The following is a 26,380-nucleotide window of genomic DNA, read 5'->3' on the forward strand; positions in this document are numbered from 1 at the left end:
CGCTGGCGATGATCTCACATACGCTCAGGTTGAGTGTGAAGAACTCTGAGGCCATTGTTCCAGCTGGTCCGGTTAATACCAGCCACAGAACCCAGCTGTTGACGGGGACTCCCAGGACCAGGTTGATTGTTGTGCTGGTGATGAGTACAATGTCCTTGTTGCTGCAGATGGAGGACTCATTTGATGTGTTCATCTTCCTGGCAGCTTGGAATGGAGAGCACCTTTGTTCGTTTGACCTAAAATCTTTTGGACAAACGAACAAAGGACAGGAAAAGACAGAGAGAAAGAGACAAAAAAAGGACATAAGACACACTTTGATTAGCAAATCACCTCTGTAACATAATACATATCAAAACACCTAACATAATACTAATCAAAACGCCATCAAAATAACAAATAAAAAAGAATACTGATAAAAATGGTAGGTATAATACTTGCATACCTTGACCTGTTGTGTCCTTTTCTCTGTGAGCTCTGCTGTCCACACACGCGACGTTACGTACCACCTGTTGAAGTGGCTGAAATGCAAAGTAGTTCTCATATTCTGACATGTCAGTCGAGTCGATCAGTGTTCATCCATCATCAACGCAAATGTGGAAACTATCAAATTTCAGTCAAGGCCATTACCATTAAAGCAAACTCATGATGAGGAGCTGAAATATCAGACTATGTAGACTTATTGTTCTTATTGGAGAACAAATTAGATTAATTGAAACAGTGAATAATGTAGATAGATGTAATTGATGATGTAATTAGAAATGGAAAGTAGTACCCTATGGTTAGTGGTACTTTATACTTTAGGTATAAATATACAGTATATTCTATTATGACATCTTAAAAGGATTTGTGTGCTTATATTTTGTGAGAGACCATGTGGTTTCTGCCATCATTGTGTAGCGAGATTTGTCTGCATGTGACAATGGGACATTTAATTTTAATTAGGCTATAATTTTTTTTTTTAAGAAAGATTGCCCATATACAATTGATTGGTTGGTTGGTTGATTGATTGATTGATTGCCAACAGTGGATATGATGTCAGGCATGCTACACCGTGGGAATACAGATAAATAATGTATAATTATTAATAGTGAATATAAGGAGAATATATTCTATCACCTGTGAAATTGCACAGCATTTAGCCTAAGCAGGTCTCTGATTTCTTCAGGAGGGGCGCTATACCAAGATATTGTTTTATGTTTATTTGGGTAAATGTCTATTTTTCATGTCAGTCATGCTGTTGTGCAGCCTGGCCGTTCTCAGGGCTCTGAAACAGCCCATGCCAGGGGAGACGGGGAGGGAGAGGGAGAGGGACAACAGCATGAAGAGGAGAGCCTTCATTATCATCTGTCTGATCCAGGCCCGGATTGGACAATCTGGCAATTCCGTCAGATGCCAGAAGGGTTGGGCAGTCATGTGGCCGTGGCTGAGCCAAAACAAAAACAAAAACAAATAAAAACAGACAGTAGTGTCTTTAAGGCCGGTGAAGACCAGAAATTCAAGGGCTGATTTTCGGTGCCGCAGTGTTATTTGTGTGAACTTTCTTAATTTATTTGGTGCATAATGTAAATTACAGTTGAGCATGGCCTTGTATTATAATAATTTAGTTGGAGCTGTGTGTATTCTCATGACTGTAGTCACGTGGGTTTGTTCAGCCTCTGCTGTACCTCTGCCTAAAGACTGGCAAACTGCCCTGTGTTAAACCTGTACTCCCACAGTGAACTCCCAAGAATGATATAGTATCTGTAGTTATTCATTCAAGTATAGGGAGATGTCACGTCTTGCAGAAGGTGACCCGATTTAATGTTATGTATCGTCGTGAACGTTACGTATACTATTTTATTGTCAATTTTTTCTTAGAATGTATCGCTTCATGCTTGTTCTGCCGTAATCCTTTTTTTTAAAGCAATTTGTTTAAAAAATGAATAATGTTGAGTTGCCAATGTAGCCCAGGTGAGATGAATACTGGAATACTCACCCCGGTGCGTGCCCGTTTTTCCTCCCGGAATTTTCCCCAGTGAGGGGGATAACTTTGTAATATGCTATTGGCTGTTTTTGGAAAAATATAAAAAGATACTCCTGTGGAAAGGCTATATTATATTACTTATATTGACCCTATAAACAATTTAGTATTATTTAGTATATATGTAAGGTTTTGCCCCCTCAAATGGTACCTCGTCAGATAATCCCCACATATCCTACAACAACTTCTGTGAACAGACTTCACTGTAGTAGCTTTTCATAAATGATATTTGTACTTATGCTGTCTGCTGTCATGAAAGTTTATAGTTAGAGAAATTCAAAATCCAGCCGTCTGCTGTCCAGCCTCTCCCACCCCTCACTGGGGAAAGTTCTGGGAGGAAAAAATGGGGTGAGTCTTCTTGTTACCGGTGAGATAGTGTCATTGACACATTAAGGACACATTATGTTCAGAACTCCTCCAGCATTGTTTGCCAAATGGGGACCAATGTCCGGGGTCACTGACTAATTTCCATGGGTCCCAAGTACTCGTTTCCTATATTTACATCAAAATAAGTTAACACGGTTAAAACATTTGGGGAGTAAAAGCAGCTTTATAAGGCGCTATATAGCAAGCAATTGGAAATGGCAAACTTTGATGTTGACCTACAGCCATTAAACTTCAATACACATCTGACCTCTGACCTTTAGATCTCCCAAGATGTTGATTGATATAAAAAAAAACTATATCTATCTCCTCCTGGGGGGGTTTTGAGCAATCTGCACGAGACTTCTATACACAATAACACAAACTTGAAACTTTCTAAAGAAGATGATAGTTTTTTCTTTTTTTTTAAGTGAAGAAATTAAGCCTGCAATTAATATTGCAGCTTTATGAAAATTCTTCTTCTGCCGCTAACTACATAAATTGAAGTTATGCCTCGCTGTAAAGGTGACTAATGTTTATGTAATTTATGAGCAGGACAAAAAGCTAAAATAGACAAATCTACAGATATGATGGTGGTCTGTATCAAAACAGGACCACGTCACCACAGTGAGAATATTAACAATACATTGCAGCTTATAAGAACACACTTGTTGAATATAAAAAAAACACACACTGGCTGGATAGCCCAAAACTTCTGTGAGATGTGAGTCATGAATGGAATATTAAAAACAAGTGAATGGATTTATGAGTGGCTCTTCATTTCACGTTCAACCAGTGGTGGAAAAAGTACTCAATTGTTTTACTTAAGTAAAAGTACCAATACTGCAATTTAGAAGTACTTCATTACAAGTAAAAGTACGGAATTGAAAATGTACTTTAGTAAAAGTGCAAAAGTATCAGCATCAAAATGTACTTAAAGTACTAAAAGTAAAAGTTCAAAATGTGTACAAAGTCTATTGAAAATAGCAGATCTACATGCTCACAATGCGTCGCGTTACGACACATTGTGAGCTTGTAGATCGGCTATTTTCAAATGGCCAAAATGTATAGGGTTGAAGTGGTTAATGTGTGTTGTCTAATCAAAATGAACTAGTAACTAAAGTTTTAAAATAATTGTAGTGAAGTAAAAGTACAGATTTTGGCTCTGAGATGTAGTGGAGTAGAGGTAAAAGTACTGGAAATTGGAAATACTCAAGTAGTACAAATACCTCAAAAATGTACTTAAGTACTGTACTTAAGTAAATGTACTTAGTTACTTTCCACCACTGCGTTCAACAATGTATTAGGTTCATGCACCAGGTGGTCAGAACGTGGTGGTAATATAAGACCAAACTACTTTAAATGACCAATACAAGACTTAAATACGTACACTTATTGATACACCTGAATGTGGATTTAAACTTAATTTGGGTCAAAGTGCACCGTGGGAGGCCTTTAACCCGGATAGAGCTGCTGGGCCAATAGATCACTTTACAGGACAATAACAATTACTATTATTAGAAATACGTACGCATTATATTAATAATAGGATGTTTGACTCAATGGTGACTCTTCAAGACTGCATTGAGTCCGCCCGTCACCAAAGTATTGGATTAGGAATGTGAATCTCTGTGAATTGGCTCCATGGGGTGAGTAATCAATTTAAAAAAAAGTCATTTTGGGGGTGAACTATCCCTTTAAGAGGGGAGGGGGGGGGGGTATTGACACACTATAGGCCTACCTATGATGGGAAAAAAAACATCTTCTGTGAACTGAAGCTTATTTTAATGTATTAAGCTGTCTTTACTTGACAGAACATTTTAATGATAACATTCAGATAAATTCAGTTATCACTATAATCCATCCTCCGTCTGGCTTCTCCTCTTCCCTCATGGTCGTCTGATTTGTGTCCATTGCGTCCATTGGGTCAGTGCTGGACCACTTCATCTATTTGTACACAAAGACAATTCAAAGTGTTTTAGATACCTTTGAAGTGCAATAAAGAATAATGAATACATCTAGACACACTAGACTAACGCATTCGAATAAGAGAGCTGCACCTCAGCTGGAAGAAACAGTGGTGGAAAAAGTACTCACATTCAAAAGTTTACAAATGTATGCAACATATCAAAACATTTTGGAAATAGCAGATCTACAAACGCATTGTCACCTTGTAGATCTGCTATTTTCAAATGGCCGAAATGTATGTAGAGCTGAAGTGGTATGTTTTGAAATAATAATCGAAATATGTAAGGAAAGTAAATCGTAGCGTAACTAAAGTTTTCAAATAATTGTAGTTGAGTAAAATATAGTATAATATATGCCTTTGGGATTTCATACATCATCACACATCACATTCCGTGCTCAGCCAATCGAATCATCGCTATGGGGTACACACAAACACACAAAGCTGGGCATGCCCCTCAAAACTTCCTCAAGGGTGCACTGAAGTACAGTTGATTAAATGTACTTACACCACTGACTGCAGCTCAGGAGGAGCACTGATTATACTTTGTCGTACAATGCTGCCGTCTGTCGTACACTGAACATAGCTGATCTATAAGCTCACAGCCCTTTGCAGGTGCAACGTCATATTTGGAAGGGAACTATAGACTAGCTCTGTGTGATATTGAAGTACTACTTGTTAGGGCTGATTCATACTCCTATTTTACCGCTGTTTCGGCGCTGTAGTGCCGAAATGATTTCGGCTCGTCAGAAATTTTCAGTAGCATCGAAGAGCTGACTTTAGGACGGTACCCCCCCCCCCCCCCCCCCCCCCGAACCTCAAATGACGTCACATTGTAGGCTCTACAGCGCCGAACCGACTTTTATTCGGTTCTAAAATAGGAGTATGAATCGGCCCTTAGTCATTGGTTGTTACTGAACAGCAGAACATATTGACTCACCACAATGAGGAGCTCCACCATGGTCCTCCTGCAGAGAACAGGATGAAGAGTTGGAGTTACAAAGGCTCAACAGAGACCATTCATGTGTCTAGCCTATGTCATGTTATGTTATGTTGTAGTTCTGTGTATATTTGAAGTACTAGTTGTTGTCAGTATTAGTTCATTCATGTGTGTACATACCAGCTTGGCAGCTTCTAACTGCACTCCTCCGGAAACAACCAAGGGACCCATTCGCACATCAAAGATATATAAGCTTTGAATGTAAAGTAAAACAATTATGTTTAATGATTTGTCGAACTGCCAAAAGTCCAGAGCAAAGAGAAACATTGGGTGATTGGTTGGATAGACTGTGCAGAAGCAAAAGTAGAGTTGAGTATAAAAATCCAAACACCAATTTAATTATGACTTCCAAATAAAAAAGAATGTGGCTAATTAAATGACCAAATAAAGCCTGCCGCATGCCTCTGTACATACCTGCGTGAGAATCTGCGTCAAGTGGGGAGGGTAACAGGTCAGGTTGGTCGCTCGGGTCGACCGGCTCGTCGGACAGAACAGCCAGAGCCAGCATGGAGATCATGGCAATCAGAAAACACAGCTTCATCTGGTAACAGACATGAAGAACATTGAATTTCGCAGAAAGTAGTAGTAGTAGACAGTGGTAGTAGTAGTAGTAGTAGTGGTGGTGTTCTGTATGCCAAGCTACAATCAACTATGGTTTGCTAAAGTATAACAACATTATATTAAATCACATTAAACAGAAAATGGACTCACCGTTTTTCAAAGTTGTTGTCCTGTTGGTCCTCGTTGCTTCTGAGATTAATCTAAATCAGAACCTACAGTATATGGCAATAGAATGAGGAGTTGGACTTATATGCAGTCAAACACACAACTCAAATGTGACCGTACGATGATGATATGGTCACTGATAATGTGAGTCATAATAAGTCATAAAGCTTTGATATAGTAGAAAACGTGATGTTCTCCAACGTAGATTAGATGTCTGCTTCAGCAGTTGCACAAAAGGCAGGCGCACACGCACGCACGCACGCATTTGTGCATAATAGTCCCACAGGCAGGTGAGCATGGGGGGAGAGGGGGGGGGGGGGTCATCAATTTGACTGTACACAGACAAAACGTGTCTGTGGCAAAGACTTTGGTCTTGTCTGTAGCAAATGTATTTTATTTTTGATCATAAGACCCAGTTATACTGAATGTCAAGTCAGTCTCCAGGTTTCCTTCAGAAACCTGACACTGATTTAACTAGTACTAGTGGTTCTCAACACCCTATACGGGTCCTTTTGGCTCCACATGTCCATGGAAAAAAAGCTATTTTGACAAAAGATGTCCACCACAAGACAGCATGGCGATGTCCCCTGCAGGTATGACATAATTTAGCAGCATAATTAATCAGACAGTATAGGCATAGGTGTCACTTCTGTAACTTCAGCAGCAAAGCACCTGCACTTACACACACGTAAAAGTAATGCTGTGTGTGGAGGCCTATGTTTATGAGACAGCCTGCACGAGTTACAGTACGATTGAAAAAAAAAACCCACTGCCAGTCAGATTGAAAAAGGTGGACTCGGTTTTCACCGTCGGAGCCGCGCCGCCTGAAGGTGACTTGAGCCACGCAAGGAAGAGTTTGTCTCAAAACTACATGGACGTCCCTAATAAAGCGTTCTTTTGGTTTAGACCATTTTTTACCTGAAGAGCTTCATATCCCCAAGAGCACATCGTCTTCATGACACCTGAATTATGTGGCCCCACTAGTGTAAAATACCTAAAAAAAAAACACTGGCAGTGTCAGTGAAATCATCCAAATCATATATTGATATAATGGCAATTTATACTGATGAGGCATGAGTTTGTACAAAAGTGTGCTCCTCGCAGTGCAGATATCCACCAGGCCAGGATGCCGACCCAGGCCTACCCTGTGTCAGGACCCTGTGTCACCCAGGCCTACCCTGTGTCAGGACCCTGTGTCACCCAGGCCTACCCTGTGTCAGGACCCTGTGTCAGGACCCTGTGTCACCCAGGCCTACCCTGTGTCAGGACCCTGTGTCAGGACCCTGTGTCACCCAGGCCTACCCTGTGTCAGGACCCTGTGTCACCCAGGCCTACCCTGTGTCAGGACCCTGTGTCAGGACCCTGTGTCAGCCAGGCCTACCCTGTGTCAGGACCCTGTGTCAGGACCCTGTGTCAGCCAGGCCTACCCTGTGTCAGGACCCTGTGTCACCCAGGCCTACCCTGTGTCAGGACCCTGTGTCAGGACCCTGTGTCAGGACCCTGTGTCAGGACCCTGGCCTACCCTGTGTCAGGACCCTGTGTCAGGACCCTGTGTCAGGACCCTGTGTCAGGACCCAGGCCTACCCTGTGTCAGGGCCCTGTGTCAGGACCCTGTGTCACTCAAGGCCACGAAGACACTGCAGGGAAATTAATGTGCATTTGGACAGACACTGGGGTTGTGGAGTGAACATGAGGGAGAATGTGCTGTTTAGGTGAAACTTTCTAACAAACCATTTCAGAGAGCATATACCGTGTGCACACTGCACAACTAATGGTTTTTAGTAAGTGCTAAGAGTGAATCATTTGGAATTGTAGGAGTTGAGGCATTACATTTTGTTTGACTCGTTTCCACAGATAATAGGCCATGTTGGGACCCCAGAAAAAGTGCCTAGAAATTTTAATTCGTTCCCGTGTCATGGGCACTACTCATTCAATGCATTTTTGCATAGATAATACCCTTCTGGACTTTGTTTTAAAATTTCTACTCATAATATCCTGCAGTATTTTGTCACAAGCCAGAAATGTAAATAGAAGTATATATTATAACCAAAAAACGAAAATCTTGTGCTGCTGTTTTTGCTTGTAAAATCTGTCATATTGATTTTCGCAACACTAAATCTTTCTCAGATGTAGAAAATACATATACCTAACATCTGAAACAAGTATTGGTGCCTATTACTATTATGTGAATGAGTGAATCTAGATTGAAATGTATCAAATTTGTCACTAAAGTGATTGGCACCTAGCACAATGAAACATACACATAGTACATTTAGCCAAAAGCTTGCGTTTCATACAAAGTGTCACAGCATCTGACATTTGTCCCAGATGTAGCCCAGGGCATGCTCTAATGATCAAGCTAGTGCACCAGAGCCTGTGACCTTGACCTTCGGGGTCACCATGGCAGCCAAATCAAATATACAAATGCAAACTTGGTGTCTATTGTTAGTCTAGTGTTATTTGACCATTACAAACACGTTGGAATACTTATCATCACAATTGGGTGTGTCTGGAACCCTTATTTTCATTTCCAAGATGTGAAAACAAGTTATAACTTTTGACAAGTTTGGCAAACTTGGAGTTGATTTTATGTTTTTTTAATCATTGGAATTGGAACATTGGAATGTTCCAATTCATGATTAAATCTATCTGCCCATGACGCGGGAACGAAACTGAACGTAAAGGGACCTCACAATATGGCCTATAAATATTGTGAAAATAGCAGATCTACAAGCTCACAACTGCTTGCGTTGGGAGCTGTTATGAGCTTGCAGATTGGCTACAATTTCTTTTTTTTGCCTCTTTCTTATATTATTTGACAATTTGGCCTATTTTTGACCAGTTTTTATAGTGTAGTTTGTTGATTACTTTTGATGAAGTAATGGTCATTTTCATTTATATATTGAGTATACGGACAGGCCTGTGGTACAGTAGATGGACATTGAGTATAAGGACAGGCCTGTGGTACAGTCATTCTGCCACGAGCACAAGGACAAGCTGTACCATAAACAATAGCTATCAGGCCTAAGAGAGACATCTCGTCTCTTACTGTACGTCATGTATCATAGCCAGGGCACGAGGATGAATAACATGGGATGAACATCATGATTTATACTGTAAATAAACTTGTCATGTGTTACATATTATATTACTGCCTGCAGTGTCATCTCGTTCTCGGGGTTCGTCACTCAACTGAACCACCCTAACCCATTCTGACCGGGCACCCATTTTGGTGTCAGCATCATGTTATGCTTTAGCTATTGAAAAATAGCAGATCTACAAGCTCATATCGCGCCACCGAGTGGCGCGATACGAGCTTGTAGGTCTGCTATTTTTGAAAAATCGAAGAGCGACTGACATTTTTAGAATCTGATCTCAGGTCAGAATGGGTTCATCAGACCAGTGTGTGTCCGGCGGAAACCTCGTATGAATCTGATCTCAGGTCAGAATGGCCTAAAGCAGGGGTTCCCAACCTTTTTTGGACCAGGTACCCCTTTTGCGGTAGATATTTTTCCAGGTACCCCCTCATCCTCGCAACACAGATAACAATATATTTACAACCACAAGCAGTGTTTCCTGCAGGAAAAAGCTTTGGCATGGTGCTGGGCGCAGGCCGCAGGGGGGCCTTCTTGCGTCGAACATTTTGATTAATTAATTAATTTGATTCAACAATTAATGAATAAGATTAATAAATTAAGATTGATTTGTATTATTGCTCTTGTATTGCTATTGGAGACACTGGGGGGACACTGGGCAGGCACTGGGGAGGCACTGGGGAGACACTGGGGAGACACTCGGGAGGCACTCAGGGAGGCACTGGGGAGGCACTCGGGGGGACACTGGGGAGGCACTCAGGGGGACACTGGGGAGGCACTGAGTGGACACTGGGGAGGCACTGGGAAGGCACTGAGGGGACACTGGGGAGGCACTGGGAAGGCACTGAGGGGACACTGGGGAGGCACTGGGAAGGCACTGGGGAGGCACTGGGGAGACACTGGGGAGACACTGGGGAGCATGGGGAGGCACTCAGGGGGACACTGGGTAGGCACTGGGGAGGCACTCGGCTGGTCACTGGGGAGGCACTCAGGGGGACACTGGGGAGGCACTGGGAAGGCACTGGGGAGACACTGGGGAGGCACTGGGGAGGCACTGGGGAGACACTGGGGAGACACTGGGGAGCATGGGGAGGCACTCAGGGGGACACTGGGGAGCATGGGGAGGCACTCAGGGGGACACTGGGGAGGCACTGAGGGGACACTGGGGAGACACTGGGGAGGCACTGGGGAGACACTGGGGAGGCACTGGGGAGGCACTGGGGAGACACTGGGGAGACACTCAGGGGGACACTGGGGAGGCACTGGGGGGACACTGGGGAGGCACTCAGGGGGACACTGGGGAGGCACTGGGGAGGCACTGGGGAAGCACTGAGGGGACACTGCAGGAGGCACTGGGAAGGCACTGGGGAGGCACTGGGGAGAAACTGCAGCCACTGGGGAGACATTGGGGAGCCACTGGGCAGACACTGGGGAGGCACTGGGCAGACACTGCAGGGAAGACACTGGGGTGGCACTTGGGGAGGCACTGGGGAGGTACTGGACATTTCATATCACACACACACACCATGATTCACAAGCCCCCTCAAAAAAAAAAAAAAAAAAAAAAAAAATTGGCTATGCGTCGCGTACCCCTAGGGGTCCGTGGACCCCACGTTGGGAACCGCTGGCCTAAAGGCCTATTCATCGTCCAGTTTTCGGTGATGAGGTGACTACCGAAACGGTGGTTAGTAAAAACAGAGAAATGTGTTGTGTGAGCGGTGTCCACCGCGGTGTGACGCCATGTTGTAGTTTTAGTAAAAACAGAGACATGTGTTGTGTGAGCGGTGACCACCGCGGTGTGACGCCATGTTGTAGTTTTAGTAAAAACAGAGAGATGTGTTGTGTGAGCGGTGACCACCGCGGTGTGACGCCATGTTGTAGTTTTAGTAAAAACAGAGAGATGTGTTGTGTGAGCGGTGTCCACCGCGGTGTGACGCCATGTTGTAGTTTTAGTAAAAACAGAGAGATGTGTTGTGTGAGCGGTGACCACCGCGGTGTGACGCCATGTTGTAGTTTTCGGTGGCCACCTCGATCTTTCGATTATAGCCTATAAGTGTCATGTACCTATACCACACAACACAGCGAAACACCCGATTTAAAATAGCCTGTCTCGTCTATAATGCAATGCGTTGTGATGCAATGGATTTGAAAACAACTTTCACATCTTTGCTGAAGAATGGCACAGGCCTGTCCACTTGTAGAGCTGTGTAGATGACCGTGGACGGCGTGGAGTGAGCCTAGCCTAAGATTTAGACTCTCGTAGATGTATTTTTATTGAGTCTTACATTTTCAATCTACGAGAGTCGACTCTCGTAGTTGTATTTTTTTTTTAACTATATTTTTATCCCACAATTTTGTAACCCATTTTCACCCCTGTGTCAATTATCTAATGTGATCCTGGGCTCTACAACCCTCCGCCAACCTAGTCCCCATATATGGGGGACAAGGGGAGAGCAACGGATTTGAACTCATGCTTCCTTCATGCCTGAGTGTCCAAGTTGCTCCTTTACACCTGACAGGGGGGAGTTTCCCTGGTTGGACGTAGCGTGTGGAAGGAACACGTTATTCCAACCAGTTCCTTTCCCCTCCATCGGGCTGGCCAGGGGGAGGCAGTTTAGAGACCAGGATTACTGCATGTTTTTTGTGAGGGTACCTACCTGCCCTAGGGGACACGGGGAGAACATGCAAACTCCACACAGAAAGGCCCTTTCGCCAACCCCGCCTCGGGTATGGGCACTGATGACACGGAGGAGGAAACACGCCGCCAGCACCCACAGCGTCCCGAGCGGGAATCGAACCCAGGACCTTCTAGCTGTGAGGCGACAGCACTACCAACTGTGCCAACGTGCCCCCCTCGTAGTACATTGCAAACGCACTGTGTAGGCCTCTCTAACATTTGGGGCATCAGTGTAAGCACCTAATATTTTTGCATTCGTACATGTTCAGAGCCCTGCGGTACCAGCTGATGTCCGTCCAGTATGTTCAGCGGAATGAAGCCTCGTAGGTCGCTAACCCTAACCTCAGTCTTAACCGACCTTGTAGGTCGCTAACCCTAACCTCAGTCTTAACCGACCTTGTAGGTCGCTAACCCTAACCTCAGTCTTAACCGACCTTGTAGGTCGCTAACCCTAACCTCAGTCTTAACCGACCTTGTAGGTCGCTAACCCTAACCTCAGTCTTAACCGACCTTGTAGGTCGCTAACCCTAACCTCAGTCTTAACCGACCTCGTAGGTCACTAACCCTAACCTCAGTCTTAACCGACCTCGTAGGTCGCTAACCCTAACCTCAGTATTAACCGACCTCGTAGGTCGCTAACCCTAACCTCAGTATTAACCGACCTCGTAGGTCGCTAACCCTAACCTCAGTCTTAACCGACCTTGTAGGTCGCTAACCCTAACCTCAGTCTTAACCGACCTCGTAGGTCACTAACCCTAACCTCAGTCTTAACCGACCTTGTAGGTCGCTAACCCTAACCTCAGTCTTAACCGACCTCGTAGGTCACTAACCCTAACCTCAGTCTTAACCGACCTTGTAGGTCGCTAACCCTAACCTCAGTCTTTTTTTTTTTTTTTTTTAAGATATTTTTTTGCGGCTTACGCCTTTTATTGATTTTTTAAGGGACAGATAGTAGGCTGACAGGAAACGGGAGAGAGATGGGGGGATGACATGCGGTAAAGGCCGTGTCGGGTCCGGGAGTCGAACCCGCGGCACACCGCGACTGGATCACCAGTCCGGTGCCCAGACCGTTACGCTACGGCCTGGGCCCCTAACCTCAGTCTTAACCGACCTTGTAGGTCGCTAACCCTAACCTCAGTCTTAACCGACCTCGTAGGTCACTAACCCTAACCTCAGTCTTAACCGACCTCGTAGGTCGCTAACCCTAACCTCAGTCTTAACCGACCTCGTAGGTCGCTAACCCTAACCTCAGTCTTAACCGGCCTTGTAGGTTGTTGTATTGAAGGACTACAAGGTGTCCCTGTCAACTAATGTCCAATATATTTAATTGAACGAAGATTGACAACCTGGGAGAGGTGTAACATCTGAAGGACTCTCAACACCAGCATTATTTATTATTCCATGTGTATATCTATCTTTAAATCTATTTACTCAACGTTTTGAACAAGTCAGTGATACTGTATAGTGCTATACATTCAAACATTATACCTCCACTACATCACAACACACACACATGCAAGTCTCTGACAATGTATAAAGTCACCATACCAACGTTATGGGTGAGGCACTGCAGTGTGGGGTCCAATAGCCTGCGATACAACAATACACTATAGTGGACAAAAGAGTGAATTCCAGGAATAAAGTATGTTTGCGTGCAGACAAATATTGTAGCGTTCTGTTCTGTCACTGTGCCCTCAAAGAGGAAATACACTATTAGCCAGAATATTAAACAAACATCAAGGTCACAGACTCACAGGTGATTGTCATTATTATTATTTTATATGAATCATTTTCTAGGGGGAGGGAGGGAGAGAGAGAGATTCAAGCAATTCCCTGTAGTTGTAGCAGCAAACGTACTGTAGGCTACAGCATAGCCTATGCATAATTTAAACGAGAGTAAAAAATGACAATGATGAAGACAATAACAACTAGAAAAAGTGCCCTTCCGGGCACAGGTCTCCACCAGGTTATCCACAGATCCGTGCAGTTAGAGGTAAAAACACTTTTCGGCCAGTTATAGCGCCACCTTGAGGCTGAGTTGAAATTGTTCATGTGGCATTTCGTCCTCGGCCTAGTGGGAATGTGGGTGCACAATTTCACGGAAATCACGCGATGTGTTCATGATTTGCAGCATTTTGTTTGAAACTGAGCACTCCTGTGAACTTTGGAAGCCAATCTTAACCAATCAGGATGGAGTCTGATAAATCTGAAAGACCCGTTTCGTTGAATGGCTCTAGAGAGACTGTGTACCAATTTGCGTGATGTTTGGACAAAATCTGTAGGTGTACTGTGCAAAAACTTGTTTTGCACAAAGCGGCCTCCTGGTGGCGCTATAACAGGCCGTTCTGGAAAGTTTGGGGCAGAGGTTCATCGTTGGCATCCAGGGAGTGTGTGTGCAAAATATGGCATCGACCGGGTTAACGGTGGCCGAGATTAGCTGTTCACGGACACACGGACGGACGGACGGACGGACACGCGGACGGACGGAGTGCAAAACATACTCTCCCCACATGCCTTCGGCCTGGTGGAGACAATAAGAGACTATATAGGCTATATAGCCAGTAGCCACTTTACTTGAGAAGGTTAGAAATACACTGGAATAAAAACGACAACGAAACGGTGCAGCCAAAACACATTACATTACACACATGTCACACACAAGAGTTCACAATGACAATATGTGGATTATATACATCCTACATCCTAGAAATGCTGTCCCCACCTAAATCTAAACGCATCCTCAGATCTTCAGATACGGCCCTACTTGAGATCCCTAGGACGAACCTTGTCACCAGAGATCATCGGGCCTTTGCCGCCCGGGCACCCAGACTATGGAATGCTCTACCGGTGCATGTAAGATTAGCACCATCTGTGCCTGTGTTTAAGTCACTTTGAAAAACTCACCTCTACACAGAATGTTTTTTACCCTTTATATAGGAGATTGTTCATTTTTAACTGCTGCTATTTTGTCTTCTTTTCTTTATGTGTCTCGTTTTTTAAACTGCCCGTGATTGTGATTAGCTATATGTTGTTTGTGTTTTTTAACCTTGTACTGTACAGCACTTTGGAACCTTGTTCTGAAAGGTGCTATATAAATAAAGTTCATTATCATATATTGTACTACCCACTAGAACAATATTGAAATGTATTTATAGACTAAAGCCCATTTTGAGACAAAGTTACAAAGTGCTTTACCAAAAAACAAAAAGAATATCAAATGGCACCAGAATAAGACAAGAAACAGCATGATGAGCTGAAAAGAAATAGGGACATTTTCTACTAGGCCTATAGTCACTCTGTAGCCTAATTGATGAATTAATATAACTATACACATGTTGGGAGCTCACTGTGTGATTCTCTACTATGTATCTTCTATAGGTTTAACACAGGGCAGTTTGCCAGTCTTTTGGCAGAGGTACAGCAGAGGCTGAACCAACCCACTGACCAGATTGGTGAAAATAGATAAAGATGTAAATACAACAACGTCACGTGACCAGAGTTTAAGTGCGGACAAACTTAGTAAAATGCAGCAAATCAAGAAAGTTCCCAAAAATGACCCCATGATCAGGCAGATGATAATGAAGGCTCTCCTCTTCATGCTGTTGTCCCTCTCCCTCTCCCTCCCCGTCTCCCCTGGCATGGGCTGTTTCAGAGCCCTGAGAACGGCCAGGCTGCACAACAGCATCACTGACATGAAAAATAGGCATTGACCCAAATAAACATAATGCAAAATCCTGGTATAGTGCCCCTCCAAGTCTAATAGCACATATAACAGCATGGTCCCAATAATGAGCAGCCAGGCCACCGCAGAGCAAGCCACCCTGTACCTGAGGGGTTTGTACTTGAGGAAGAGCACTGGGAGAACCACTGCCATGAACCTCTCTACGCAGATACAGCACAGGAAGAGCGGACGCACGGTGAACAGGAAACTCTTAGCGAATACGTCCAACAGGCCAATGTGCATGACAATTTGCGTGACAACAGCTGGAAGACAAGACAAGCTGAAGATGATCTCACATACGCTCAGACTGTCAGGAATGCATTACGGGTGGACCCAAAAGCAGGCAACAGGATGCAAAGCAGACTATCTTCAAAGTGTTTATTTCAATAAACCAAGATAGGGCAAAACAACGGCACAGCAAAACATGTACACTCACTTGACAGAGGTCTATGGACCAACAAGGACACACTGCAAACAAAGGGCTTAAATAGACAGGGGCAACAGGACACAGGTGAACTCAAAATACAATCAACCACAGGATAGGCTAGGGGACTAAAAGGACACAGGTGGAAACACTGACAAGTAACACGGTAGGATAGACATGGTAACTAACAGTAACTAGGAAGACAGGAAACACTAGGAACAATACTACAAAATAAGATACACAAAACTATGGCAACAACAGAGTAACAGAAAACTAAAACCAAAGAGAAACAGTCAGGAATACATGAGCCAATACATATAAATGACAGAAATACATATTATAGTCCAAACTCTAAATAAGGACAGTCAAAGTTCACGGTCCGAGGAGCGGATCGTGACAGATTGAGTGTGAAGATCTCTGAGGCAATTGTTCCAGCTGGTCCGGTTAATACCAGCCACAGAACCCAGCTGTTGACGGGGACTCCCAGGACCAGGTTGATTGTTGTGCTGGTGATGAGTACAATGTCCTTGTTGCTGTAGATGGAGGACTCATTTGATGTGTTCATCTTCTTGGCAGCTTTGAATGCACTCTCTCTTTTCACAATTCACAACAGAGAGAGAGAGAGAGAGAGAGAGAGAGAGAGAGAGAGAGAGAGAGAGAGAGAGAGAGAGAGAGAGAGAGAGAGAGAGAGAGAGAGAGAGAGAGAGAGAGAGAGAGAGAGAGGGAGAGGGAGAACATAGTGATAAGATACACTTTGAATCTCCAAGTTTCTAACACAATACTAATCAAAACACCTCTAAAACATAATACAAATGAATATATGTACCACTACAACATAATACTAATCAAAAGACATCTACAACATAATAATCAACAACATTATAATATTACATCAAAACACATAATGTTATACTAATTCCAATCAGACCTTTGTGCCCTGTGGAGTATGGTCTTGCCTGTGTGTTATGCTGTCCACACATGGGACACACGTACAGTACATACAAGTACAGTATGTTCTTTGGTGGCTGGAAATGCAAATAGTTCTCATATTCTGACAGTCGTCATGTTCATCCATCATCAACAACACAACGTGGAAACTCTGTGGCACAAATCAAATCTTTCTGTCAGACTGTCACAGTCATGAACACAGTCACCCCATGATGATGAGGTGAAATATCAGAGATAAAACTGACTTGTAATTGGAGAACAACTTTGATTATTGAAACAGTGAATATGTAGATGCCCATTTAGGCCTGACCTCAAAATAAAAATAAAATATCTTTGCTGTCAGGCAGAAACCAACTACCGGTATGTCCAAATTACAAACATGTTAACTTTTCTTTTCTTGTCTTTTTAAAGTGTAAAAGTTTGTAACATTACTGCCTCATTAACGTTGGTATGGTGACTTTATACATTGTCAGAGACTTGCATGTGTGTTTACTGTGTGCGTGTTGTGATGTAGTGGAGGTATAGCAGAGGATGAACAAACACACAAACACAAGTTAATTATTAAGGCAATTTCAATCAACTGACATGAGTGACACAAGCTGCACACACAGTTTCAAGTTAAAACATTTCCAGTCCACTTTGCTCTCGGTCCTGCACTACGGGGACATTATTTATAGGTCTGCTGCTCTTTCACTTTTAAAGCGGCTAGACACTGTCTACCACTCTGCCTTGCAAACTATGACATTTCATGTCGAGGCCATTAAGCAAACAGTCACTCAAACAAGTATTGGAGAATGTTATTGGAGAACAAATGAGATTAACATGATCATGCAGATGATAATGAAGGCTCTCCTCTTCATGCTGTTGTCCCTCTCCCTCCCCGTCTCCCCTGGCATGGGCCGTTTCAGAGCCCTGAGAACGGCAAGGCTGCACGACAGCATCACTGACATGAAAAATAGACATTTACCCAAATGAACATGAAACAATATCATGGTAGGACCCACCAGCATGTAAAATAGTGATGTCCCGATAATGACCAACCAGGCCACCACAGAGCAAGCCACCCTGTACCTGAGGGGTTTGTACTGGGAGAACCACTGCCATGAACCTCTCTACGCAGATACAGCACTGGAAGAGCGGACGCACGGTGAACAGGAAACCATCAGTGAAACTTTCAAGGAGGGGAATTTGCGTGACAACAACGGAAAGATATAACAAGCTGAATATGATCTCACATATGCTCAGGTTGAGTGTGAAGAACTCTGAGGCCATTGTTCCAGCTGGTCCGGTTAATACCAGCCACAGAACCTAGCTGTTGACGGGGACTCCCAGGACCAGGTTGATTGTTGTGCTGGTGATGAGTACAATGTCCTTGTTGCTGTAGATGGAGGACTCATTTGATGTGTTCATCTTCCTGGCAGCTTTGATTGGAGAGCGCTCCGTCTTTTACGATTCAGTAAAGTCTTTAAGACAAACAAACAAAGTATAGTATTAGTAATAGACAGATACAGAGACAAAGAGAGATGAAAATAATAAGAGACACTTTGAATAGCAAAACACCTCTGTAACATACTACTAATCAACACACCTCTATAACATAATGCTGTTAAAAAACACATGTAATGGTACAGTAGGTATAATACTTGCAATCAGACCTTGACCTGTTGTGTCCTTTTCTCTGTGAGCTCTGCTGTCCACACATGCGACGTTACGTACCACCTGTTGAAGTGGCTGAAATGCAAAGTAGTTCTCATATTCTGACATGTCAGTCGATCAGTGTTCATCCATCATCAACGCAAATGTGGAATCTATCAAATTTCAGTCAAGGCCAGTAAGCAAACATTCACTCAAACAAGTATTGGAGACTTTTATTGGAGAACAAATTGATTGATTGATTTAAATATTTATTAACAGTTTGTAGAATTTACAGTACATTTTAAGCACAAACTCAATACAAAGACTGTTAACTGTGAGTGGACGACCCAATTAAGCATTACACTTGTTTACAACAGGGTCCACATTGTTCAATTCATCAAAACATTTAGAGACATACAAATAGACACTTCTATGTAGCTAAAGAACAGAACAGGAATTCATCATATAGGAAGCAAAAAGGGAAAAGATACATATACAGTGAGGGGAAATGGGGCGGGGGGGGGGGGGGATTCAGATTTTACAGAGGCCAGTTTCGAATTGCAGCCATCCGTAGGTGCCCTTTGAGAGCGGTTTTGAAGGAGTCAAGGGATTCACATGTCTTAATGAGGGCGTTCCACATTTTGGTGGCATAGGAGTGAAAATAATTTAGTCCCTTGTTTGTGCCGAATCTGGGTTGTACATGGTTTGTTGCACTCCCTCTGGTGTTGTGGGTGTGGACTTCGTTTACATTAAGGAAGTATTTAGACAGGTACATGGGTATCTTGGTGGTGTATCGAATCTTGTGGACCAGACCCATTGCAAGATGCTGTACTCTGTCGTCGACCCTAAGCCATCCCAGCCTGTCAAAGTGGGCAGGGGTGAGGTGGGTTCGGGGGGTGAGGCCAAGTAGGAGCCTGACCAGTTTGTTTTGGGAGGTCTGGAGCCTTGTTTTAAGGGCCTTTGAGGTGCTGTGGTACCAAGAGGTGGATGCATAGTCAAAGAAACCTTGTACGAGGGCTCCTGTTAAGGTCTTCAAGGTGTTTTTGCTGACCAGTGAGGAGATCCTGTAAACAGGAATATTGTTCTTTGATTGACTTTTTTGATTACGTTGGTGGCCATTTTATCACCGGAAAGATTGGCCTCCAGTGAATAATGTAGATGCAATGCAAAATAATTAGAAATGGAAAGTTGTACCTCATCATAACCTTTATTTATACTCGTAAATACAGTTGAGGCCAATTGTACCTCTTGACCTATACTAAATATACAATAGGCCTATATTCTATTTCAACTGTCAAAAACCCTCTCTCTCCATCCACTACCATTGAAATAAGGTGTTTTTCAGTTGCTTCGTATTGATATTCTGTGAATTAAATTCTTATTTTAAACTTGGTGTCAGTGAAAAGGAACATCACGGGTGCAGCAGGTGACTTATCATGTTTTTTCTTTTTATCATGTTTTGTTTTTTCCCAAAAATATGTTTTAGCAAATTCAACATAAACAGGGCAGAACATGGCAGAAAGAGCCTGTTGGTTAGTCAGTCAGGGACCAATCAGAAGGCTGACAAAGTGGTCCGGGGACCACCAGTGGTCCTTGAGGGGGTTCCAGGTGGTCCCGAGCTAAATGATGGATGAGTTGGTAACCAAATAAAAATGGACCCTTATAGATCATTAACTCTTGAGAGCGTAAAATGAAACGCATTTTACACCTTCAAGAGTTAAATTATTGTTAAACATCTGAATTACTTAATTTACAAGAAGTCTACACAATTCAACGTTTGCGTGTTGTCTGTCCAATGCACCAACATCAATACAGCCTGGAATTGTGGACAAAATCTTGTCCAACATCCAATGACTGGTGCATGGTCCGTGACTCAAATACCCAATAAATAATGGGCCTTGATATGAAAAGGGTTGAAAACCACTGGCACAGGACCCCAACTACTCTTTCTGCTTCCCATGACACTGCAGAGTGCGCATGACCCTGCCCTCCATACATACAAGATGAAACGGACCTGAGTTGGCTCTGTACTTTGTCTGCTCTTGTATTCCTTCCAAATCTATTCACCGGATATTAGCCGATCTACAAGCTCAGTTGTGAGCTCGCTATTTCCGGCAAACGTTCCTGTGGTTGACACCTGGTATAAGTGAAGGCCGCAAACAAGTTTGCAGATGTTACTGAAGGCATGGGAGATGTATAGGCTGACGGTTTGCATATTGAATTACCTTCACTGCCGTAACTGAAGTTAGCTAGCTATGTGTGTGAAATTTAATTTGTTTGTAAGTGCCTTTTCTTTTTTTTTTAAAGATATTTTTTTTGCGGCTTACGCCTTTTATTGATTTTTTGAAGGGACAGACAGTAGGCTGACAGGAAACGGGAGAGAGATGGGGGGATGACATGCAGTAAAGGCCGTGTCGGGTCCGGGAGTCGAACCCGCGGCACACTGCGACTGGATCACCAGTCCGGTGCCCAGACCGTTACGCTACGGCCTGGGCCTGTAAGTGCCTTTTCAGCCTTCGTTTTTGAAGGAGTTGGGTCTTTGAAGCTTACTCATCTGCTTTCCCCTGTGATTACTCTGATAGGCCTATGTAGCCTAAGTTTGATAAGGGTTTGGGAGATAAGTGAACATACTGTTTTAAAGTGCACTTCTGCTTCATGTGAACACATGCACAGTTTGCTGTTTGTGTCACAAGTCACAACCCTGATATTTTACTGGACGATTAATTGTCATACAAATAATTGTGATTAATGATTATTGTCATTTCTGGTATTGAACATTGGAACATGTGAATGGAAATTACATTCCTGTTTGCCTTTTAGGCTTTGTAAACAAATTGCACAGGACAGATATGACAAATAACTGAGATATACAAAGAAACAAGAAACTTTATACTTTCAAAATCCTGCTGGAGTGATCGTAGATGAGGCTCCCAATACTATTAGTGTTTATCCTGAGCCTCACTTGTCCCCACATGACAGGCCTGCCAGTTACTGTACAGTGTACTGTACACATAACTTCAGTAAATGTAAAGGTACAGTACAATACTACCACCTAGTGGACAAAAGAGATAATTGCATCTATGGTTTGCATTCAGAAAGTTGAAACAGATGATATAGTGGCAGTCAGTCTATACCAATTAACAACTCAGTGCCCTAAAAGATGCAAACACTAATAGCCATAATATCAAACAAACATCAAGTCCACACATGATGATTGTTATTATTATTATTTTATATGAATTATTTTCTCAAATCCATAATGTATTTCATGTCCTACAGTGGTGAATGTAGCCCAGCTGAGATAGTGTTGTTGCCACATTACAGGATACATAATTTTGATATGAAAGCATTGCTAATGTACTGTATGTTAAGCCCTGCTCCTACGTCTGCATCTGTCCAGGTGGGTGATGTGTAGATTATGTAGTAGCAATATGTTTCATCTGTCCAGGTGGGTGATGTGTAGATTATGTAGTAGCAATATGTTTCATCTGTCCAGGTGGGTGATGTGTAGATTATGTAGTAGCAATATGTTTCATCTGTCCAGGTGGGTGATGTGTAGATTATGTAGTAGCAATATGTTTCCAGGTGGGTGATGTGTAGATTATGTAGTAGCAATATGTTTCATCTGTCCAGGTGGGTGATGTGTCGATTATGTAGTAGCAATATGTTTCATCTGTCCAGGTGGGTGATGTGTAGATTATGTAGTAGCAATATGTTTCATCTGTCCAGGTGGGTGATGTGTAGATTATGTAGTAGCAATATGTTTCCATATGTTTCAATATGTGTCCAGGTGGGTGATGTGTAGATTATGTAGTAGCAATATGTTTCCATATGTTTCAATATGTGTCCAGGTGGGTGATGTGTAGATTATGTAGTAGCAATATGTTTCATCTGTCCAGGTGGGTGATGTGTAGATTATGTAGTAGCAATATGTTTCATCTGTCCAGGTGGGTGATGTGTAGATTATGTAGTAGCAATATGTTTCATCTGTCCAGGTGGGTGATGTGTAGATTATGTAGTAGCAATATGTTTCATCTGTCCAGGTGGGTGATGTGTAGATTATGTAGTAGCAATATGTTTCCAGGTGGGTGATGTGTAGATTATGTAGTAGCAATATGTTTCAATATGTAGCAATATGTTTCCATGAATTGAGTACAAAAGGAACCCGATGGAAACAAGCCATAAGGTTTCTTGGATGAAAACATTGTAGCAGACCTTGTATTGGACTGTACTTCTCTGTGATTGTCCATGCAAACTGTTAATAAAGTATTCAACAATCAAATATGTTGCTGCAGGGTGTGTCTGTGGCATAAGCAGTGTATACCATTTAGCAACTGAACAAACATTTTATAAAAAGGGAGGAAGACATGAGTCATAATACCAGTCGAGTGTAACATTTTAATGTGAAGGACCCTCAAACTGAACAACCAACAACTAGCAAACGCAACAATCTGAATAGAATCCTTTAGTGTGATGCCTCATTGTTTTAAATTTGTGTAGTGTGTTTAAAATAATCTGATGAGAGAATATTTTCAGATTATCTTGTAGTGTGACACACTGTGTGAATCAGTTTTCAAAATCTAAAGTCCAACTTTAGTGAAACAAACTGGTGCAGCCAAAACACATCAAACCTACAGGCTACAAGTATAGTGTTACACTGTTGCACACAAAGAAGTGCTTTGGAAACAATACAATTACAGCAAAACAAGCCAAGAAACATGGCATAGAAATACAATAATAAAAACAGACAAAATAACACAATATAGGATTACATATCATTGAACACCTAGCCTGCATGATCCCTCACTATACTTGATTGATTAATGTAACTACAGAAATAATTATTGGGATGTGAGTACAGTATCTATGTACCTTACAGGTTTAACAATGAACACACATTCATATAGTTATTAATATTGTGGTGTATAGTGAGTATAACTTTAAATGTTCTACTAGTAGGCCTAGTCACTCTGTAGTTAAACTACACATGTTGAGAGTTCACAGTGTGATTCTCTATGTATCTTCTATAGGTTTAACACAAGGCAGTTTGCCAGTGTTTTTGCAGAGGTACAGCAGTGGCTGAACAAGCCCACTGACCATAGCAATCAAGAAACCTATAGCCCCAAGTAAACCTGAGTGATCTAGTCCTTGAATGTAAAAAATGGCTACAACGCACCAAAGTAAGCAACTTCCCACAAATGACCCCATGATCATGCAGATGATAATGAAGGCTCTCCTCTTCATGCTGTTGTCCCTCTCCCTCTCCCTCCCCGTCTCCCCTGGCATGGGCCGTTTCAGAGCCCAGAGAACGGCCAGGCTGCACGACAGCATGACTGACATGAAAAATAGACTTTGGCCCAAAGAAAAATAAGAAAATATAGTGTAAAAACCAAACATGTATAATAGCCCATATAACGGTGTGGTCCCAATAATGAGCAGCCAGGCCACCACAGAGCAAGCCACCCTGTACCTGAGGGGTTTGTACTTGAGGAAGAGCACTGGGAGAACCACTGCCATGAACCTCTCTACGCAGATACAGCACTGGAAGAGCGGGCGGCCACTGAACAGGAAACAATTAACGCATACTCCAAACAGGTCAATTTTCTTGATAACAGCTGGAAGATTTAACAAGCTGAAGATGATCTCACATACGCTCAGGTTGAGTGTGAAGAACTCTGAGGCCATTGTTCCAGCTGGTCCGGTTAATACCAGCCACAGAACCCAGCTGTTGACGGGGACTCCCAGGACCAGGTTGATTGTTGTGCTGGTGATGAGTACAATGTCCTTGTCGCTGTAGATGGAGGACTCATTTGATGTGTTCATCTTCCTGGCAGCTTTGATTGGAGAGCGCTCCGTCTTTTACGATTCAGTAAAGTCTTTAAGACAAACGAACAAATTATAGTATTAGTAATAGACAGATACAGAGACAAAGAGAGATGAAAATAATAAGAGACACTTTGAATAGCAAAACACCTCTGTAACATACTACTAATCAACACACCTCTATAACATAATGCTGTTAAAAAACACATGTAATGGTACAGTAGGTATAATACTTGCAATCAGACCTTGACCTGTTGTGTCCTTTTCTCTGTGAGCTCTGCTGTCCACACACGCGACGTTACGTACCACCTGTTGAAGTGGCTGAAATGCAAAGTAGTTCTCATATTCTGACATGTCAGTCGATCAGTGTTCATCCATCATCAACGCAAATGTGGAATCTATCAAATTTCAGTCAAGGCCAGTAAGCAAACATTCACTCAAACAAGTATTGGAGACTTTTATTGGAGAACAAATCAGATTAATTGAAACAGTGAATAATGTAGATGCAATGCAAAATAATTAGAAATGGAAAGTTGTACCTCATCATAACCTTTATTTATACTCGTAAATACAGTTGAGGCCAATTGTAACTCTTGACCTATACTAAATATACAATAGGCCTATATTCTATTTAAACTGTCAAAAATCCTCTCTCTCCATCCACTACCATTGAAATAAGGTGTTTTTCAGTTGCTTCGTATTGATATTCTGTGAATTAAATTCTTATTTTAAACTTGGTGTCAGTGAAAAGGAACATCACGGGTGCAGCAGGTGACTTATCATGTTTTTTCTTTTTATCATGTTTTGTTTTTTCCCAAAAATATGTTTTAGCAAATTCAACATAAACAGGGCAGAACATGGCAGAAAGAGCCTGTTGGTTAGTCAGTCAGGGACCAATCAGAAGGCTGACAAAGTGGTCCGGGGACCACCAGTGGTCCTTGAGGGGGTTCCAGGTGGTCCCGAGCTAAATGATGGATGAGTTGGTAACCAAATAAAAATGGACCCTTATAGATCATTAACTCTTGAGAGCGTAAAATGAAACGCATTTTACACCTTCAAGAGTTAAATTATTGTTAAACATCTGAATTACTTAATTTACAAGAAGTCTACACAATTCAACGTTTGCGTGTTGTCTGTCCAATGCACCAACATCAATACAGCCTGGAATTGTGGACAAAATCTTGTCCAACATCCAATGACTGGTGCATGGTCCGTGACTCAAATACCCAATAAATAATGGGCCTTGATATGAAAAGGGTTGAAAACCACTGGCACAGGACCCCAACTACTCTTTCTGCTTCCCATGACACTGCAGAGTGCGCATGACCCTGCCCTCCATACATACAAGATGAAACGGACCTGAGTTGGCTCTGTACTTTGTCTGCTCTTGTATTCCTTCCAAATCTATTCACCGGATATTAGCCGATCTACAAGCTCAGTTGTGGGCTCGCTATTTCCGGCAAACGTTCCTGTGGTTGACACCTGGTATAAGTGAAGGCCGCAAACAAGTTTGCAGATGTTACTGAAGGCATGGGAGATGTATAGGCTGACGGTTTGCATATTGAATCACCTTCACTGCCGTAACTGAAGTTAGCTAGCTATGTGTGTGAAGTTTAATTTGTTTGTAAGTGCCTTTTCAGCCTTCGTTTTTGAAGGAGTTCGGTCTTTGAAGCTTACTCATCTGCTTTCCCCTGTGATTACTCTGATAGGCCTATGTAGCCTAAGTTTGATAAGGGTTTGGGAGATAAGTGAACATACTGTTTTAAAGTGCACTTCTGCTTCATGTGAACACATGCACAGTTTGCTGTTTGTGTCACAAGTCACAACCCTGATATTTTACTGGACGATTAATTGTCATACAAATAATTGTGATTATAATGATTATTGTCATTTTTGGTATTGAACATTGGAACATGTGAATGGAAATTACATTCCTGTTTGCCTTTTAGGCTTTGTAAACAAATTGCACAGGACAGATATGA

This window comes from Protomyctophum parallelum, assembly GCF_964188405.1.
Source record: "Protomyctophum parallelum genome assembly, chromosome: 12".
In the NCBI taxonomy this organism is placed as follows: domain Eukaryota; kingdom Metazoa; phylum Chordata; class Actinopteri; order Myctophiformes; family Myctophidae; genus Protomyctophum; species Protomyctophum parallelum.